This window comes from Cervus elaphus, chromosome 19, assembly GCF_910594005.1.
Source record: "Cervus elaphus chromosome 19, mCerEla1.1, whole genome shotgun sequence".
In the NCBI taxonomy this organism is placed as follows: domain Eukaryota; kingdom Metazoa; phylum Chordata; class Mammalia; order Artiodactyla; family Cervidae; genus Cervus; species Cervus elaphus.
Window position 1 is genome coordinate 17,187,262 of NC_057833.1, and position 23,040 is coordinate 17,210,301.

Here is a 23,040-nt window from a genome sequence, read left to right on the forward strand (position 1 = left end):
ATTATTGTACTTTTACAGTAAGTCACGAAGTTGAATAGTATTAGTCTTCTAACTTTGTTCTTCACCTTCAATACCATGTTGGCTATTCTGGGTCTTTTGTCTTTCCATATAAACTTTGCATTTATTTAGTCTTCTAACTTTGTTCTTCACCTTCAATACCATGTTGGCTATTCTGGGTGTTTTGTCTTTCCATATAAACTTTGCATTTATTTTGTCACTTTCCACAAAACAACTTGCTGGGATTTGGATTGGAATTGCATTGAATCAAGTTGGGAAAAACTAGTATCTTGACAGTATTGATGCTTCCTATCCTTGTACATGAAGTATCTCTCCATTTATTTATATCTCTATTTTTTTTTATCAGAACATTATAGTTTTGCTCATATAGTTATTGTACAATTTTTACAGATGTATACTTAACAATTCATGAAGATTAATATAAGAATAAAAATATTTTGCTTTCATATTTTTCTTCTCTAACACTCTTGCTTTTTATGGAGATTCACATCTCTGATCTTTTTATTTTCCTTTCTAAATAACTAATTTTAACACTTCTTGAAAGGCTAATATGTTTTCTGAGTTGTTTAAAATTGAACTTGTCTTTTTTCAGATGTTAGATATTTCTTGGTGGAAAGCTTCTTATTTACCAAAATAAGCTTATTTAACATTTTTCTTGAATAGAGGGCAATTTAGATTTTTAATTCTTCTTTGGTCATTTGTCTATTTCAATTTTTTGGCATATTTCATCTAAATTGTCAAATTTTCCAACACAAAATTTTAATGGCATTGTTTTATTATTTTTTTTTATTGTTTTTTAATGTCTGTAATAATTGCAAAACTTCTCTGCCTTTTTGTTGATACTCTTTACTTTTGTGATCACTTTTCTTTATTAGCCTTGCTAGAATTTTATCATCTTACTAATATTGTTAAATAATCAGTTTTTTGTTTGTTTTCTTAAATTTCTTCATTGTTTTCCTGTTTTCTAGTCTATGATTTCTGTTTTCTTTATCATTTTCTTCTGCTTGTTTTGTGTAGAATTTGTTCATCCTTTTACAGGTTTTAACCAGAAACCTCACACCACTGATTTCATATCATCTGTCTTCTCTAACATTATATTGTAATGTGCCAAGTTGCTTCAGTCCTGTCTGACTCTTTGTGACCCTGTGAAATACGGCCTGCCAGGCTCCTCTGTCCACAATACTCTCCAGGCAAGAATACTGGACTGTACCATGCACTCATTCAGGGAAAATTCCCGACCCAGGGACTGACCCCACATCTTTTACATCTCCTGCATTGGCAGATGGATTCTTTAACAATAACACCACCTGGCAAGACCTATATTGTAATATACAGCCAAACATTACTGTGTAAACCATAATGTATCTGTATTTCACCCATTTTGAATGTTGTATTTTCATTATCATTCCTCTTGAAATACTTTGTTTCTTATAATTTATTGTTTGATTTCCATATTGCTTAAAAAGCATTTTTAAATTTCTAGTGATTTAATTTTACATATTCTTGCAGTTAATTTATAATTCAATTCCATTGTAGTAAGAAAACAGATACACTCTTCTACAAGTTTAATTAATGTTGAGGCTTCACTGGATGCAGTGGAGAGCTCATAGGCTACTGTTTAGAATATAGACCCAGGAAGGCAATGAATTTAGCTCTGGGAGTCTCTCTTGAGGACTCAAGCCAAGTGTACACTTCTGTTTGTAATGAAGATGTAAGCTCTGAGAACAGGACCATGTAGTGATATCAGTTTTTGGAAGTGACCAGCAGAAGATATTAAGAAGAGGTGATAAGAATACACAGAAGAACTGTACAAAAAAGATCTTAATGACCCAGATAATCACAATGGTGTGATCACTCATGTAGAGCCAGACATCCTATAATGTGAAGTCAAGTGGGTCTTAGAAAGCATCACCATGAACAAAGCTAGTGGAGGTAATGGAATTCTAGTTGAGCTATTTCAAATCCTGAAAGATGATGCTGTGAAAGTGTTGCACTCAATATGCAAGCAAATTTGGAAAACTCAGCAGCGGTCACAGGACTGGAAAAGGTCAGTTTTCATTCCAATCCAAAAGAAAGGCAATGCCAAAGAATGCTCAAACTACCGGGCAATTGCACTCATCTCACACGCTAGTAAAGTAATGCTCAAAATTCTCCAAGCCAGGCTTCAGCAATACATGAACTGTGAACTTCCAGATGTTCAAGCTGGTTTTAGAAAAAGCAGAGGAACCAGAGATCAAAATGCCAACATCCACTGGATCATTGAAAAAGCAGGAAAGTTCCAGAAAAACATCTATTTCTGCTTTATTGACTATGCCAAAGCCTTTGACTGTGTGGATCACAATAAACTGTAGAAAATTCTTAAAGAGATAGGAATACCAGACCACCTGACCTGCCTCTTGAGAAACCTGTATGCAGGTCAGGAAGCAACAGTTAGAACTGGACATGGAACAACAGACTGGATCCAAATAGGAAAAGGAGTACATCAAGGCTGCATAAGTCACCCTGCTTATTTAATTATATGCAGAGAACATCATGAGAAACGCTGGGCTGGAAGAAGCACCAACTGGAATCAAAATTGCCAGGAGAAATATCAATAACCTCAGATATGCAGATGACACCACCCTTATGGCAGAGAGTGAAGAGGAACTAAAAAGCCTTTTGATGAAAGTGAGGGAGGAGAGTGAAAAAGTTGGTTTAAAGCTCAACATTTAGAAAACTAAGATCATGGCCTCTGGTCCCATCACTTCATGGGAAATAGATGGGGGAACAGTAGAAGCAGTGTCAGACTTTATTTTATTTATTTATTTTTTTTGGGGGGGGGGCAGCTCCAAAATCACTGCAGATGGTGATGGCAGCCATCAAATTAAAAGACACTTACTCCTTGGAAGGAAAGTTATGACCAACCTAGACAGCATATTAAAAAGCAGAGACATTACTTTGCCAACAAATGTCCATCCTAGTCAAGGCCATGGTTTTTCCAGTGGTCATATATGGATGTGAGAATTGGACTGTGAAGAAAGCTGAGCGCAGAAGAATTGATGCTTTTGAACTGTGGTGTTGGAGAAGACTCTTGAGAGTCCCTTGGACAGCAGGGAGATCCAACCAGTCCATCCTAAAGGAGATCAGTCCTGGGCGTTCATTGGTAGGGCTGATGTTGAAGCTGAAACTTCAATACTTTTGCCACCTGATATGAAGAGCTGACTCATTTGAAAAGACCCTGATGCTAGGAAAGATTGACGGCAGTAGGAAAAGGGGACGACAGAGGATGAGATGGCTGAATGGCATCAGCTACTCGATGAACATGAGTTTGGGTAAACTCCGGGAGTTGGTGATGGACAGGGAAGCCTGGTGTGCTGCGATTCATGGAGTCGCAAAGAGTTGGACACGACTGAGTGACTGAACTGAACTGAAGTTCAAACAAAGACCATAATAAAATGGACTATGGACTGTTTCTTATTTAGAGACTGCATGAGACTAGAGACTGAATCTAATGTGATTTTACCTTGAAAGATATGGGAAATATCTGCTTTACTGAGCTCTGAGCTTGGCACAGAGAGAATGATTACCACCCGCAAAATAGGATCAGAGACCATTCTTAATCTTTCTGCTTTGGATACCAGAAGGGTTTTGGTTGTCAGTTGGGAGGGGAGAGGAAAGAACATTACTATAACCAAATTAGTTTCTATTCTGCTGCTGCTACTGCTAAATCGCTTCAGTCATGTCTGACTCTCTGCGACCCCATAGACAGCAGCCCACCAGGCTCCGGTTTCCCTGGTATTCTCCAGGTAAGAACACTGGAGTGGATTGCCATTTCCTTCTCCAAAGCATTAAAGTGAAAAGTGAAAGTGAATTCACTCAGTCGTGTCTGACTCTTCGAGACCTCATGGACTGCAGCCTACCAGGCTCCTCCGTCCATGGGATTTTCCAGGCAAGAGTACTGGAGTGGGGTGCCATTGTCTTCTTCGAGTTTTTCTTCTAGTCTGGGTCAATTTCAGCAAGATTATACCCATTTAGAACAGTAAACATTGTGATATTGCCTGTTTTTAAGACTTGAGAAGCATTTTTTACTAGATTTTGCAAACAAGCCCACTAAGGTTAAAAATAGCCATATTGAAAAGTTACTTAACAAAGGATTAATTTCAGTCTCTGCAGGCTAACTCAATTAATTGATGACATATCATCTCTAACCCATTGAGCAAACTGACATAAAAAGACGAGAAACCCCTATAGGTCACTATTAATTTGGGGCATGCTGTTAAATCATCCCACAGAATGTTTTACAGTGCTGGGACAGATAAAATTCAGGCAGGTTTTGGCTCTGAAAAACAGAGCAATAAATGAAGCTTTATTAGAGGTTGCTGATAATATCAGTATTTCTTTCTCCAATACCAAGAGTTATTCTGCGAAAAAGAAGTTCCAGGACAATGATATTAAAGCCCTCTCTTTCATATGCTAGAATCATTTTAAAAGTGGATAATTTTAGAGAAATAAGAGGTACAAAGAAATAAAGTTTCAACAGAATCCTGGGCTATTATTCTCCTGGAACATGCTTGATACATTATTACCCAAAACCACAGTATTGATTCAGGTTAAATTTGAACAAAGCAATATACATTGTGATTTTTCTTATACCCATGGTGCCATGGTACAGTCAGTATAATGCATTATTAGCTCTAAGAAGCTTTCAGACTCAAGAGCCAGTGGTTAGAATTCTAGACCTATGATGCACCAGCTACAAAAATCCATCTACTTATCTAAAGCTACATGGTCTTGTGACAGAGAGCTGGCTGTGGATCTGACCTGCAGGGGAGGAAGTCATGACAATACCATTATTTCTGGTCTTACTTAGCCAGGTATTCTTCTAACCAGTCAACATATTTTACCTGATGATCTCTGTGATAAGAAGTCCCTAATTATGCAAATCCTTCAAGAATGAGAACATTGCAAGCTTCGTACATATTATGAACATGATGAATGCTCAGTAGGTAGGGAATTATTAACCTTAATAAAAATTTTAATCACAATATTCATAAACTGGGGATACACTAGAACATTTTGTTGTATCATTAAGGGGAAAAGAGGAGATAAATATTCTAGATTGGTATACATTGTTCATTGAACCAGAGAAAGCATCCTTTTTTAATTGAGAAAATTAATTCAGGCCTGATCTTGCTTAGTGACAAGAGTAAGTGTATTTGCAAGAATTGTTAGGATTATAGAAGAATATCATGGCAACCATAAAGTTTCTGTTGGTTGTATAGCCAGCAATACTTTCCATAGTTTTCCAAAAGATTTTTCCCTCCTTAGCACTTTCCCCTTGCTCATTTCTAAAACCAGTTATGCTGCTGCTGACAAATAAAAATTTCCCTGGACTTATTTGTGTGTCTTTAAAAGCCCTAATCACCAGCCCAGTTTGGATGAATGAGACAAGTGCCTAGTGCTGGTGCACTGGGAAGATCCAGAGGGATGGGATGGAGAGGGAGGCGGGAGGCGGAATAGGGATGGGAAAAAAAACAAAAAAGACCCTAACTTCCTGAGTCATAGAAACATATGTGCTATAAAATTAGATAACATTGTTTTTCACTTTTTCAAGACACATTTTCACAAATTATAGGGATTATCTCTGCATCCATTTGCTTAAAATTTGTTCAATGTCACAAGCCAAATTGTTACATCCAAGGACAGGCACCTAGGTTAGCCAGGCTAGATGGTAGACATACCTCCCTAGGGACTTACATTTCAAGGAAAATTAGCCGCAGAAGTTGGAGATATCTTTTGGTAGTAAGAGTAGGAATAAGAAGGCTAATCCCCGTGGACAGAGGAGCCTGGCAGGCTGCAGTCCATAGGATCACAAAGCGTCAGACGCGACTGAGCGACTAAGCACAGCATAGCACAGCAAAGGGTAAGTTAGGATTTAGGATCATTACAGTTCCCAAGAGGACAACTGCCTCCCTCACCTTTTCAGCAGAAAGTAAGTCATTTCATCTCATCTCTTGCCTAAGAGGCATCCAACTACTCACATAGAACAATTGACCTGGCTTTCACCAGGTTGCTCTCAGAATTAGGGCAGGTTTGATCCCAGGATCTGGAAAATCCTCTAGAGTAGGAAATTGCAACCCATTCCAGTGTTCTTAACTGGAAAATTCCATGGACAAAGGAGCCTGGCTACAGATACAACCGAGCATGCAAGTAGGAGTAACAGCTAGGGCACTGGTTATCTATATACTTATTATTTACTGTGATATAATTAATACAAAAACTTGTCTCTGATCTAGAATAGTCTGTGTACACATTCAGGGTTAACAATAAAGATGAATATTAAAACCCAATAAGTGCTATGGCTCTCCATTGCTTTTCATTTTAGTTCCTCCTATTTTTTTTCTTCTGGTTGAAAATCTCAATATACATATTTCACATTTGGAAACAAGTTTTATATTTTAATGTGATATTTAAATAATGTAAGCCTGTTTATATTTTTACATTTGATCTAGCTTTAATCTCTTTACAATAAAATGTAGGAATATTTCTTCTATGGGATTGGTAATCTTGCACTTTGATATCACAACCACAAACAGCTCACTCCTGGGTCTACATACCATGAATTGTGTGACACAAGAAAGTATTTAATCCCTGCTCTGAAGAAGTGATATGTGTATGTTAAGTTGCTTCAGTCCTGTCTGACTCTTTGTGACCCATGGACTATAGCCTGCCAGCCTCCTCTGTCCTTGGGATTCTCCAGGCAAGAATACTGGAGTGGATTGCCAGGCCCTCCCTCCTCCAAGGGATTTTCCCTGGAGGCTTCAAACCTGCATCTCTTATGTCTCCTGCATTGGCCAATGGGTTCTTTAACACTAGCACCTCCTGAGAAGCCCAAAAGAAGTGATAGAGATCTTAATTTCCTTTAGATTGATATAATTGCAAAATTATAAAAATTTAATCACAAATTCACCCCAAAATTCATGGTACTGTGTTGTGCTTAGTCACTCAGTCATTTCTGACTCTTTGCAACCATGCGAACTATAACCCACTAGGCTCTTCTGTCCATGGTGATTTTCTAGGCAAGAACACTGGAGTGGGTTGCCATGCCCTCCTCCAGGGGATCTTCCCAACCCAGGTATTGAACCCAAGTCTCTTGTATTGCTGGCCGATTCTTAACTGTCTGAGCCACCAGGGAAGCCCAAAGTTTGGAATGCGTATTTAGAATTCAATAAATGGAAGAACCCTTTATTCACTAATAAAAGCTGTTAATATTTGGAATGAAAGGAATCCTTCACATTCTGGTGAACAGATATAGTTATTGAGCTCCTCTATAAATATTACTGGTTTTATGCCTTTATGATGCAAATCTAGTATCTACCTCCATGATACTTTTTTTTTTTTTCTTTTCCTGTGAAACACACAAAACAGGAACTTTAATGGTGGAATATGGCTCGGTGTTGTAGTATTCTGTCTATTAGTGTTTGCTCTTTGTGGGTTGCTGCCAGTGCTGTCACTCATTGTCTTTTTCTTTATTTTAATTGGGTTATAGTTGCTTTACAATGTTGTGTTACTTTCTGTTGTACAATGAAATGAATCAGCTGTATGTCTACATATATCCCCTCCATCGTGTCCCTCCCTCCCTCTTCCTGCCCGTATCCCATCCTTACAGGTCTTCACAAGCACCGAGCTGAGCTCCCAGCGCTATGCAGCAGGTTCCCACCTGGCAGTACACATCATCAGTCCCAATCTCCCAAATAATCCTCCTCCGTCCCTCTTGATTGAAGTTTTTAGATGCTTCTTTCTGACTACTTGAACTCCTTTCAATACTTTGCCTACACAGGGGTTCACGGGCTCCTGAGGTAGCACTGCTATTCTCTTAGGAAAGAGGTCCTCTATTTCAATCATCTCTCTCTCTCTGTCTATTAAGATAAGAATGAAATGGTGTGCAAGATCAGATGCTGGAAAAGCAAAGTTCCACAATAATATTCAGGTCCTTCTGCTAGCGTGTACCTCATTTTGCAAAATGTGTTTACACACAGAAATTTTCAATAGTTCCTGAAAAGCAATGTAGATTAGGTTCCTCTGCTTTCTACAGGTATCCCAGTTTTCATGCACAAGTTATAATTTCTCATTAACGATGTTCAGTGTCCTTGGATATTGGCAAATAACTAGAGGCTAAACAGCTTGGAATATATTGAAGAGAGCCAAAAAATACAATGAACAAATTTGTGAGTCTGTTTAATAGAATCTTGGCTTTTATGAACAATTTCTTCTAGTACTAGCATGTCAAAATAACTGTTTTTGCCTGAACCAAACTAAACATTTTTCTATTTGATATAGAGAGATAATTCTATTTGAAAAAAATTGGGGAAGAAAGAGGAATTTAAAGTTTAGGTTAGAAAATGAATGAGTTTGAAGGGAAAAAAAAGAAAATGGAAATATTTCTTGATCAGGTAGGAAGGATACAAGCTTAACTATATTTATTAAAAGTACATAGACTTTGTTGTGAGTTTAGCATAGGCTCAGTATAAATTACATAATGAATATTACATTTCAAAACTATTTTCTCAGGCCAAAATCATCAGAATTTTTTAAATTTTTGTAAAACATGTAAGTAATTCTGTGTATTTGGAAGCATGTTATTGATATGGGGGTCATAAATTTAACTGCTATAATAGAATGGTGTTCATATTAAAATCCTGGAGAAGGCAATGGCAATCCACACCAGTATCCTTGCCAGGAAAGTCCCATGGACAGAGGAGCCTGGTGGGCTACAGTCCATGGGGTCTCAAAAAGTTGGACACTACTTAACACAGTTACAGCAGTATCTTAAAATAATAAATCACTGAGATAAAAAATTTATAGTCAAAGAGTCTCTAAAATTTTTCTAGACTCTACTGATGAATGAAGATATCTTCTATAGTGTCATATTAGTTCTGAAATAATGGGTGAAATATCTTTGATTTTTATTTTAAATATTCCATTATATTGATCTCATTTTAAGGAACAAAACATATTATAAGAGTTAGAAGATTAATGCATATTTTCCCCCTAAGCTATTAAATTTAGAAGCTACAAATTGTTCTTCTGGAAAAATTAACAGACATCTTACCTTTATCATTGTAGACAGATTATTGTACATGTTTGCCCTCTATGCATAAGAATTAATAAATCTGGATTTTCTTTTCCCAAGGAACACATTGTCAGTCTAGGAGCTAGAAGACAGATCTCTGATTTTCATTTAAATTATTATTTATATAAAATTTATTTGATGCTCTAATTTTAAGAAACAGGAAAATATTTTATATGGAAACTATTCAAAGATTTTAAGTAATGACAAAGTTAAATGATATAAATATTATCACATTTAATAAAATATTTTAGATTACATATATACTATGTATTAGATTCTATCTAGCTGGACTGTGGAAGATATGTTGTGATTTTCATAATTTTACATGTCTGGATAAATATAGACTTGAATTTTAAGCCTGAGTGTATAACAATTATATTATGGCATTTTATTGACCAACTGTGGTGCTCTGGATACTGAGATAAACGGTTATATTCATTATCTCATATCTTCCTCAGGTGATATGGTGTACTATGAGCAAAAGTCTTTATATAATATTAAGAACTCAGAGGCTGAAAGGGTGTAAGTAATTTATGGAGGTTACATGCTGATAAGTGGCAGCACACAGATTAGCAATTACATCTCTGTGACTCACAGCCTATTCTTCATACTCTACATTCTCTTTTTCCCTTTAGTTGGACAAATTGTGAATCTTAAATATTTTAAACAGAAATGTGGAGATATACATTCTGTTCAAGGTCAAAGACTTACAAAGCTGATCTCCAGAGTGCTTCTTATAAGAAATGGCTGTTTACATGTAATAACCTGCACCAAGCAGGTGACTCTGTCATTCAGAGTTGCCCCGCCACTCACCTACTAAGTACCAAAAAAGAGACTTGTACTTTTCTAAATAGACTTTACAAATAACACTAAAGAAAAGACCTATATAAAATTACATAAATACACCTTCCTCAAGGATTGATTTGGTGTGTAAGTGGTTTTAAGTGTGTCTAGTGGAAATTAGAATGGTCTTTCAGTTTAAATGATAATAACTTTGCTATCAGATGTTATTTGCCATAAATAGGCCTTCATTTATTGTAATAAATGAACATACTTTTGCAAGACATGGTTTTGTATTGTGAAACGTTTGACCTCATCTAAATAGAGACACCATGATTCATGGTATGATTAATACATTAAAAACTCCAAGTTTATCATAATAATTTCTTTCTTTTATCTGAATTCCAATAAGTAAGCCAGAAAGTGATTCACATTTTTTTTCTGTAGGTTTAGCCATTTATTTAAAAACTGACATAAGGATAAATTTCTCTCTCAATGTTTTAAGAGTTTAGAATGTTTATTTGCTGTAGGTATAGGGATACATGAAGTTGAAATGTTGATTGCCAATTCTGGCATTAACATTTTCTATCAAAATCAGTTAAAAAAAATCTACTGATATTAACACATTATAAATTGATTATGCGCCTTAAAATTATTGTGTATTTTTAAGAAAATTTAATCAGACTCTTCTTCAAAAGTAACAAGTATTAGAAAATGAATATCCAATTATCTCTGTCCATTGTCATGGCAAATGTCTGATTTGGTATTAAATTAATTACCAAATGCCTTTTTTCTTGACAGTTGGGTATTTTAAACTTTAAAGGCAAATAGATTTTGAAGCAACATAATAACAAGCTTAGAAGTGTGAAGTGCAACAGAACTGAAAGTGAAAAATCAACAGGATGGGCTGTTAATATCTTCCAGAAGAGTTAATCAAATCATAGTCTGACAGTATTAAAATATATAAATCATATGAGATATGAATATAATTATTTTAAATCAAATTCTTTTTTCATATAACATTAATAAGATGAATTTTCAAGATGGCATATCATTTTACAAATTGATTTGAGTTAAATTTATTATATTTCTGAGTGCCATCATAGAAGATCATGATATTCTTATAATTTTTGGTTGTAATTAGCAGTAAATATACAAAAGTTGCATAAACTTTGATCACTATTCCCTAGAAACATTACCAATTACACTACCACTGTTTCCCAAGTTTCATTATTTTACTGTCAGCTTAAAATTAATAGAACATTTTTAATCATTCGTGCAATTGCATTAGATACGAATCAGACATAGCTTAATGATTGTAACATGTGAATTATTTTCATAAATAATAGAGTGAATTAATCTGCATATTATAGCCTAATGTTTCTGAATGAGGTAAAATTTTGAAGCTAATCTATAAGCTTACTCAGTGAGGTTGATTATTCATTGACTTACCATGAAAATTAGACACAAAACTGGGAAGTGACTCTTTCTGCATCTGTAAATACAGCCAATTTTAACATAAACACACCTAGCATACTCATTTCCAAAAATATCCAGATGTTTGATATTAATTACATTAAACATTTATCACAGAAACTTTCAGTTAACTGAAATAATTAATGTATATTCTATCTAATAATATTTAAAGGAGACTTTTTAAGAAAAAATGAAAAAATATTTGTAATATTTTGCAGTAATTAACATATTGGTTATTCAATCAGTGTTTATTTAATTGTGCACTTGAACATCAAAAATATCTACTTACTTTGCTAAATATAAATTATTTGTGAGAGAGCTATTATTAATCATTCATTCTCTAATCTATGAGGATACAGATTTTAAAATCTTTCACTTATGCATTTAATATGTCATTTAATGTTTACATTCACATTTTCTTCTTTCAAATTTGCCCTTCTTTCTTTCCTATAGCATCTAGCCATTTTCCTTGATTATGAGAGAAAAAGTTTGCTTCATGAAACCACATTATGGAAAAGACAAAATATTTAGCAAATAATTTGTAACATTTATAGAAATATTAACTTATAAGCTATAGTTAATTTAGTTGAAAATGTAATATGTACATTTTAAATATTGTTTTTTGGTGTAAAATATAGACAATAACATATAAAATGTATGCAATTAAATAAGCAGGTAATTCTTATAAGGATCCTAAGTTGTTTGGATGCATAAACATAGGGATCAACTTAGAGCTTTATATTTATTAAATAGCTCAAATAAAATTCAAGTAAATATGGAATTACTTTCACAAAATTTGTTGACTATCTTTCTATAACAGCATGTAATTTGATTTATCATTTAATTATTATTTAAATTATATAATTACTATAATAAAATATATAAAGTTTGTAAAATTCAGGTATAATTATTTTATGAGAGTTCTCTATACTATGATTACTAGTCATATTGTTACTATTTGTGAAAATAAGTGCAAGAGAAATGTTGGAGTAAGTGAAGTTTACATAAACTCAGAAATTTTCCAAGACCGAAAGTTAATAAACTCAAAACAGCATGATATTTTCATTCCAGGTCACTTGAATTTGCAAAGTAAAACATGTCACAGTCTGTAATCTATATGACATGATCAAAGTAGTTACAAGTGCTTATGAAACAAAGGATAGAAATATAATGTTGTGAAAGTGAAGAGAAAACAGCATGTGTGACTTAAGCAAGTTCTTTTGAAAATGAGTAGAAAGAAAGCTGTGATTTAAACAAGTTCTTCTGAAATTTGTTATCCTTCTATAAAGGTAAAATGGAAAGGGCAAATACAAACTTCTAGAAAGCACAAATAATAAATACACGTAGAGTATATATTTACTATATGATATAGCAATTCCACTCCTAGATTCAAACACTTAAGTACGTACTGCAGTTAATTGGAGCATTATTTACAATAACCAAAAAGTGGAAACAACTAAGTATCCATCAACAAATCAATTTTTTGAAATGTGATATAATACTAATGGAATATTATTCAGCTATAGAAAGGAAAAAGTTCATCTACAGATGATTTGAAAATATTTTGCTAAGTGAAATAAGGCAGACACAAGACAAATATTGTGTGATGTCACTTATATGAGTTGTTTAAAATAGGCAAATTAATAATAATGGAAAGTAGAACAGAGATTACCAGGCACTGAGGAAAGGAGAGATTCAGTAGTTAATCCATTGCTTAATGAATTTAGAGCAATATTGTGAAGGTAATTAATGCTAAAATTGTTTCAACTTTTTAATTTCATGATGTTGGCTTCTTATGAACTCAGGATAATTTTCATATTCAAAGATTTAGCTGTTTCCTAACATTTCCTTCCTTAGGCAAACTATGCTAAAATCTAGGACTTCAATAGGTAAACCTGGGCAAGAAGACAGCAGCTTTGCTACAAGAGTGGCAATATATTTTTGAAGGAAGCTGGGGCATGTAAAACAAATGACTATGTCAGATAGAGATGTTAGATGTGGTTTGAAAAGGCATGGGAAACTTGCAGCTTTCTGAAACTGAAACTGGTTAGCTAAGTGTGAGCAGGGAATCAGGAAGAAACTTATGAGGGTTATATTGGACAAGAGACACAGAAGGTCTAGATAAAGCCTCCCCAAATCCTTGCCTGTCTGGGACATTATATGCATACACAGGGGAGTCTCACATGGTGGTAAGAAAAACCAAGGAAGTAATGAGAACCAACTTAACTTGGAATGTGCTTTCAAATGACCAAAAAGATTGATTGCCAAGAGTAGAAGGAAGCCTTCTACTGAGGTGTTTGCTCAAATCATTGGCTGGATACAAGCTACACAGACATAGCAGAAACCTATAGAAAGCCAGGAAGGTACAGCCTTATGAAATGCATTTAAGTATAAAACTTGAAAGTCAAAACTACTTCTAGATTCATGGGCTGCAGAATGGATACTGTGTTAGCATACATTATAATATTAATCTCATTGTACATCTTCATCAGAACTCTTAATTGATCAGGTACTTCATCAGTGAGCAAAATATTTTGAAAGGGGTCTTTTTTTTTTTTTTTCCTGAGCAGAAGTTCTCAACAGTGGGCTTAAAATATTCAGTAAACCATGTTGCAAGCAAATGTGCTGTCATCCAGGCTATGTTATTCAATTTATAGGGTACAGACAGAGTAGATTTTGCATTATTTTTAAGGGCTCTAGGATTTTTGTAATGGTAAATGAAGGCTGACTTCAATTTGAAGTAACTAGTTGCATTAGCCTCTAAGAGAAGAGACAGTCTGTCCTTTGGATCTTTGAAGTCAGGCATTGGCTTTCTTCTCTAGTTATGAAAGTCCTAGCTGGCCTATTTGCAATTGTGGTTGTTCAGTCACTTAGTCATGTCTGACTGTTTACAATGCCATGGACTGCAGCAAGCCAGGGTTTGCTGTCCTTCACTATCTTAAGTTTGCTCAAACTCAAAATCATGTCCATTGAGTGAATAAGGTCATTCAACCATTTCATCCTCTGTCATCCCCTTCTCCTGTCTTCAAACTTTCCCAGCATCGGGGTCTTTTCCAGGAAGTCAGCTTTTTGCATCAGGTGGCCAAAGTATTGGAGCTTCAGCTTCACCAGCAGTACTTCCAGTGAATATTCAGGGTTGGTTTCTTTTATGATTGATTTGTTTGATGTCCTTACTGTCCAAGGGACTCTCAAGAGTCTCTTCTCGAGGACCACAGTTAGAAAGCATCAATTCGTTGGCATGCAGTCTTCTTTGTGGTCCAAATGTCACATTGGTACATGACTACTAAATGAAAGAGAAATCAGAACAAAAGAAAATTAGCTAGATGAAAAAATTGTTCCTTTGAAATATATTTTAAAAAAGACAAAATTTTGCTTACACTAACCAAGAAAAAAAAAAAGTGAGAGAAGACATCACTATCATTTAATTATATAAACAAATTGAGTGGTATTACGGGATGGACAGGGAGGCCTGGAGTGCTGTGATTCATGGGGTCGCAAAGAGTCAGACATGACTGAGCGACTGAACTGAACTGAGCTGAAGGGACCACTATGAACAATTGCTTGTCAGCAAAATTAATTGCATAGCTGAATAGAACAAATTGATAGAAGGACACAAATTATCAAACTGGCTTAAAAAAAAGTAGAAAATCTGAATTACCTATAAAAATTAGCAAAATTGAATCAGTAAATTAAATCTCCCCAACAGAAACCCAGATCAAGATTACTTTTCTAGTGAATTTTTACCAAAAATATTGCCAATGCCTAATAAACACATGAAAAGACATCTAGTATAACTAGTCATTGTTGTAGATTTTGTTGTTAGTCACTCAGTCGTGTTGTACTCTTTTTCGACCCTATGGACTGTAGGCCACCAGGCTCTTCTGTCCATGGGATTTTCCAGGCAAGAATACTGGAGTGGGCGGCCATTTCCTTCTCCAAGGGATTTCTAACACCCAGGGATGGAACCCAAGTCTCCTGCTCTGCAGTTGGGTTCTTTACTGCTGAATCACCAGGGAGGCAGGGAAATAATTCACTAGGGAAATAATTCACACTGCATGAGATATGGTTGCACACCATCATGATAAAAAGAAACTAACATGTATTGCTTGTAAGTTTGTTTTTACTCATCTATCACCCCAAGTTTTTCAAATAAAATGTTTTAAAGAAATTCACTTTATATTTTAGTATAATAGCACTTTTCCCTGCTTTGTCTACAAGGAACTTTGCATTTTCATTTTCCACTGGGACCTATAGATGATAAAGTCATCCTTGTATGTATATGAGGCGTGTGTGTGTGTGTGTGTGTGTGTGTGTGTGTACTTCCTTAACACTTAAGAAAAAATTAAGCCTAAGTTGACACTTCCTCGAAGAAATGCTGAAACTAAGTGATGCATTTTCAAATTTATAATTCCAACTTTATTTATACATCTTTCTAGTATTGGGCTGTATTGGGTTTCCAACTTTTTGAATGTCACAGCTAAGACTAAGTAAGAAAAAAAATCCTAAGTCCTGAATCAATAAAAAAATGCCATGGTCCAGAACAATAGAAGAAATTTGGAGAACAATGCATCAAAGTAGTCTGCAGAATTTGTGATTTAGATATCATTTGGATGAGAGAAAAACCAATCATTTTTGTATCAGTCACTTTGCCCTTTCCTAGATAAAGGCTCCCTATGGGCAAATACTTTATCTGCTTTATACACTGATGTTTCACCAGTACCTAAAGCAATGTAATTCATGAGAAATCAGCCAGTAAATATTTGTGGACTCATTAAAATAATAAAAATGCAGATAAGATTAATATCTATACTACATTAATATTCCAGAAGTCAGTTTTTTAGAAACATACACCTGTAGAAGAACATGAAACTGAATATGTCTGTAAATATAAAAACATAACTGAGCAAAGGAAAAGAAGTGCTTTTAGTATAATATGTTCTTTGCATTAAATGACATAAGTCTAAAATACGGTTTTTCACTAGAATCGTAAGTGAGTAATGATGGTTGCCTAACCACTGTTCCAAAATCAAATGCAAAAGCATCCCTGGACACAAAGCTGGAATCAGTATTGGTAATTGACATACGGACATTTATTTCAATTATGAAAACTTACTGAATAGTCATAATCCATTAGTCACACTGGAATTTCAAGACATTAAAAATATGTATGTTTCTAAATAGACCTATCGTTTCATCATATGGGTTTAATTTAAATCATACCTGTATATTTAAAATATTATTAAACATTAAGGTGTCTAACTTTAAGTTAGTATTATCCTTATCATCTTCAGGATCTTGCAACTGCTTTCTCCTTCCTCTCTGTAACATACTGCTGCTGCTGCTGCTAAGTAGCTTCAGTTGTGTCCGACTCCATGTGACCCCATAGATGGCAGCCCACCAGGCTTCCCCGTCCCTGGGATTCTCCAGGCAAGAACACTGGAGTGGGTTGCCATTTCCTTCTCCAATGCATGGAAGTGAAAAGTGAAAGTGAAGGCGCTCAGTTGTGTCTGACTTCGCGACCCCATGGATTGCAGCCCACCAGGCTCCTCCATCCATGGGATTTTCCAGGCAAGAATACTGGAGTGGGGTGCCAATGCCTTCTCCGTTGTAACATACTAGAAATAGAAATATAAAAGTTGGTGATCCTCTTAAAACAATGATATGTAAGAGAAATAGTTCTATCTCTGTATGTCTCTTTCTCTTTTTCACATATGCATGCAAACTCATGCCCAACACACAATAAGCAGCATCTCAACCTTAAATTACATATGCTTTTATTTAAGCAAAATAATTTTATGATGTTTATTACTTGATGCAAAAATTTAAACTCAGAAAATATTTTGTATATTATTTTTTATCTAAGTAATTTGTAGAATGTTAATGACTATAATAGATTTTATATGGACACAAATAATATTTCTCCAATGGGCTTCCCAGGTGGCGCTAGTGGTAAAGAGACCATTTGCCAGTGCAGGAGACATAAGAGATGTGGGTTCCATGCCTGGGTCAGGAAGATCCCTGAGTCAGAAAGAGGGCTTGGCAATCCACTCCAGTGTTCATATCTGGAGGAACCCATGGACGGGGAGCCTGGCAGGCCTATGGTTCATAGGATCAAAAAGGGTGGGACATGACTGAAATGACTTCACATGCAACACACACAAGACCTCTCCAGTGCCATTTGTAATTAAAATCCCAGTAAGTCACTTTGTTGATATATAGAAGCTGATTCTAAAGTTTACATAGAAAGGCAAAAGACTCAGAATACTCAATGCAATACTTAAGAAAAGGGCTAAGTTGTAGGATTGAAAGTCTTCAGGATTCACTGTAAACCTACAGTAATCACAAAAGTGTGGAATGGGCAAAAATGTAGACACACATGGTAAGGTCAGTTCAACAGACAAAAGACAATCTATTCAATAAATGGTTCTGGAAAAACTAGACATCCACGTGCAAAAATATGAATCATGACAGAATTTTCACCCTTCATATGAATTTACTCAAAATGGTTCATATCCTATTTATAAATTAACACAGAAGAATATCAAGTTGATCCCAGCTTTCATAATGGTTTCTCAGATACACCACCAAAAGAAAAATATTTGAATAAAAAAATTGGACTTTTTTATTTCATTAAAATGAAAACCTTTTCTCTGCTATAGATACTGTTAAGGGATTGAAATGACAAGTTACAGATTATGGGAAGATATTTACAAAATACATATCCATTCAGGAGTGCTTTCCAGATTATGTGAAGACCTCTCAAGACTTGACAGATTTGTCAAGTTAATAGTTTAAGTAGCATTACTTATGGATGAAGGCAGAAAATGTCATTCAAACACTTGGGCTTTATTAACAAGCCTCTCTCTCTTTGTGTGTATGTACATGTGCATGCATCTATTGTAAATCAGATTTCAAAATTTGAAAGTTCAAAATTATTTATTCTAAGAAAGCATTTGTCCTTGTTTCTTCAAGGTAGGAATTGGTAGTCTAGGATCTTAAGTCTATATGTTTTTCATTTTGCAATGCTATAGAGAGATATATAGTAATTATTGTTGCACTTGTAATACAAATCATTTGCTATTAAAGTGGTATTTTACCAGAAACTATAAAACTACAAACCAACTGACTGAAACAACAACATGAAACATATGACTGACAAAAGTGGACAAAAGGCATGTATCTTATTTATTAATATCAATAACATATAACATATATTCTGAGGCCCCTCAAATTTCCTTACCTGTGATATAATAGGATTACATATTAAAATTCACATTATCACTTTACTATTTATTATTCACTATCTCTGTTTCTGCTTTATAAAGCCAATACTCCAACTCTTCTATTTGTTCTTAATTTGTAACAGTATTTTCTAATTTCTTAATTATAAAACCTGTTAGAATTTAAAACCTTGAAGAATATAGCTAATTTATCATTGGAATTTATTACTGCATTAAGAAAGATCCCAGGTACTTCTTAGTCATAACGTATTACTTTGAGGGTCTTTGTTTTAGGATGGTCATAATCTACAAGATTTACGGACTTACTTTAATTTTTGCTGTTTAGAAGGCTGCTATTTTCAAACGATCCAGTGAGTTTCTTATTACCATTATCCAAATAATGTGACACTATTTTATCAAAGAACAAGTTGGTTGTTGGTCTTTGCCTATTTGTTTTCACATAAAACAAAAACCTCAGGAGTTCTCTCTGCACTTAATAACTAAAAATGAGGCCTGATGAGAAGCCTTTCTTCAGAGGCAACTTCCTGGTCAAAATGCTCTAGGGCTTTTATTTCTGAGACCAAAGCATTCTTCAGAACTCACCAGGAATGTAACCTTTCTTTCTGTGGCCAAAGGTGAAACTCCATAAATCACTCATGTGTATTCCATGCTGAGTTTAAGAGCATTCTACTGATCCAAAATATTCAATAGCAAGAGGATTTATTCATTGTTAGAAATATTCTTAAGAATTCTTAGTTTAAGTGGAACTGACTGAGATTTTCATGCATACATTTCAGTTGCTAAAGATTTTAAAATGTAAAAGTACTTGAGTTGTGATTTTCTTTCTGAGCTTTAGGCTGAAATGAAGCTACCTGGATTACAATAGAGACTGAATTGTTGTCAAGGTAGAGACACAAATTTGAGGAAAAGAGCCCAGCACTAAGAATGTGATTATCAGGGAAAGAAAAAGCAGTTGTCCTAGAGAGGAAGAAAGTGTAGTAACTAAATTACAGCAGAGACACTTACTATATACTTGATATCCAGGTCTCAGTGGAACATGCTTGGAAAATTAAAGTTGGAATGAAATTGTGTGTTTATTAGGATATGATACTGTAGGGGGAAAATAGCAACAAAACCAATATGTCTCCCACAACATAAAAAATAACCAGTGGTTTTTAAAACACCAAAGCAATATCTTCTTTGTGTTACACAGGGCAGCAAGTAGGCCGCTTGGACCCTGAGGCAAGGTTGACAGAGGATTTCCCTTTAATAATGCTTCCAGGCCAACACATGCCGTAAGCATTTCCTTCTGCAGGAGAAGAGAATATGAATAATCACACAATTCTTTCTAATACTTCAGTCTTAAAGTCACATATACCTAATATCCAGAAAAAGTATGGACATTGCACTTTTTAAAAATGTGTCTTTGAAAGACATTTTAGTAAAACTAAAATTCAAACAATATTCTGGGAAATTTGTTTCAGAATATTTCTGGCAAAAGGCATATTTTTAATCTTAACAGAATTCTTATAAATCAATACTAAGAAAACAAATAGATTAATAATTGACAAATATTTGGAGGGACACTAGGCAAAGGAAGATAAACAAATAGAACAAGTCCATGAAGAGATGCCCAGAATTTCAATCATTAGGGAAATGAAAACTAAAATAAAATGAGAAACCACTACATATCCAATAGAAGAGCTAGAATTAGAAGAACTGAAAATACCAGCTTTTGAAAATACTGTGGATAAACTTTAACACTCATATGTTGATGGTGAGAATGTAAAATAGCAATTTGGAGAAGTTCCCTAGTGTCTTACACAATGAAATACACAGTTACCAAGGCACAAGTTACATAGTGTACCTATTCTTGGCTCAGTGTTAAAGAACCCACCTACAATGCAGGAGACAGGAGATGCAGGTTTGATCACTGGGTTGGAAAGAGCCCCTGGAGAAGGAAATGGCAACCCACTCCAGTATTCTTGCCTGGAGAATCCGATGGACAGAGGAGCCTGGCAGGCTACAGTCCATAGGGTTGCAAAGAATCAGTAACAACTGAGCATGCACTGGCCCTTGGGCCAGAAAAAGTGAAACATGTGTACAGTAGAAAACTTGTCCAAGAATGTTCATAAAATATTTGCCAGCCAAAAATGGGGCACGATTCATACATTCTTCCGTAGAAGAATAGAAAATAAACCTTGGTGTTTCCTCAAAATGGAATCAAATTAATTAGCAAAATGGAATGATGTACCAATAAACCCAACAGTATGAAAGGAACTCACATCATAATGAAATGCAAAAGAAGACAGAAACATGATTATGGTGTATGATATAATGCATATGAATTCCTATTACAGTGGTATCTAATTTACAGTATTAAAAATTTATCTGATATTGTCTGGGACTAGGGAAAGAGCAAAGAGGATTTTCTACAAGGTAGAATAAGGGATGTATTTGGAGTGATGGAAATGGTCTATATGATTATGATGACTCAACTATTTACCTTTGCCAGAATTCATATATACTTAAATACACTATATGTAAATTGTGTCTCAATAGATAATAAAATCTGTAAGTTAACTTATGCATATATAAATAGCAAACAATTATAATAGATGCAAATTGAACAAATGTCATAATCAATTAATTAAAATGTATACATTTTTTAAATGTTGAATTTACCTTAAAATTTCTTCTACCTGTAATGCAGGAGACCCCAGTTCAATTCCTGGGTTGGGAAGATCCCCTGGAGAAGGGATAGGCTACTCACTCCAGTATTCTTGGGCTTCCCTGGTGGCTCAGCTGGTAAATAATCTGCCTGCATTGCCAGAAACCTGGGTTCAATTCTTGGGTTGGGAAGATTCCCTGGAGAAGGGAAAGTCTACCCATTCCAGTATTCTGGCTGGAGAATTCCATGGACTGTGTAGTCCATGGGGTCGCAAAAAGTTGGACACAACTGAGCTACTTTCAAAAAACAGGTGAAAAATACATAGAATCTCTTTTTCCATTGAGTTTTAATACTCAGAAAATTTAATTTTTTCTGTTTTCTTAAGATGTAGTTTATATGTAACATTGCTTAAGTTTAAGGTGTAAAACACAAGTGATTTGATATAGGTGCAGGTTGTGAAATGGTTTCCACAATAAATCTAGTAAATATCCATCACCTAATATAGTTATGATTTTTTCTTGTGATAAGAACATTTAAGATCTATTGTTTTTGCATCAGAAAATCTATTTTTGAGATCATCTTGTATGTGTGTGTACAAATTGTGGAAATTAGTTCTTGGAGTGCAAAAGTTTTTATGATAAATACCCTACTTTAAAGGACATTCATCGCTGGTTTTGATGGACTAGGTTCTTTGGAATGAGCTCCTTGCTACAAAAAAAAAAAAAAAAAGGAAGAAAAGTTTTTTAAATCTTTGGATTGGTAATAAGACACTAAGTAATTTTAGAGGCAAGACTTTAAAGAGGAAAACAGAATGACAAACTCTGTTTAAGCTTAATTTCCCAAAAAGAGTAAGTTAGGCAGAATAGCGACCTCCAAAGATGTTCACCTCCTGATTGCAAAAACAAGAAATATATTACATGGCAAAAGGGACTTTTTAGATGTCATGAAATGAAGGATCTTGAACTGGGAATATTATCCTGGGTTATCTCTGTGTCAAATGTAATCACAAAGGTCATTACAAGCAATAGAGCCACACAGGAGAGTTAAAGCCAGAGAAGAGGAGATGTAACAGTGTCAGAGTGGAGAGAAGCTTGAAGATGCTCTGCTGCTGGTTTTCAAGTTTGAGGAGAGATCTAAGAGCCAAACACTGCAAATGGCCTGGGGGATCTGGAAAAGTTAAAAAAAAAAAAAAAAAAAGATTTCTTTCTCAGGACAGCCTAAAGAAAGCAGAACTCCTGAAGCCTTGGTTTTAACACAGTGAAAACCATTTTAGACTTCCAGTCTCTAGAACAAATAATACACTTGTGCATGTGTTTTTTAGCCACCAAATTTGTGGTAATGCATTAGAGCAGCAATGTAAAATTAATACAGAATCTCTTTCAATACAGTGCAAATATCTAAGAATTAAAGTCAAATCCAGTAATGGACTTTTGGGTCAATTGGTTAGACAAAATTGGAATCCAGAATTTGGGGGCGACAGGGACAATAAACAACCCGCTCTAACAAATAAGGGTAAACACTAATTGAAGATACTATTACTGTGACTGAAAGTCCAATTTTAATTATTTAAATCCCTAAAATTGTATTAGGTATGTCACCAAAATTTGCTAATGGCCCTAGATTCCTGCCAGAAAAAGGTCAGATTTCTTCAACAGACGCTTCTTTAGCTTCGTGTTTTTCTCTAATTCTTTACACAGAATTCTCAGCACTCAATCAAAGATAGCTAGACATCCAAGGTAACAAGAGGACAGAAAACTGAGAGA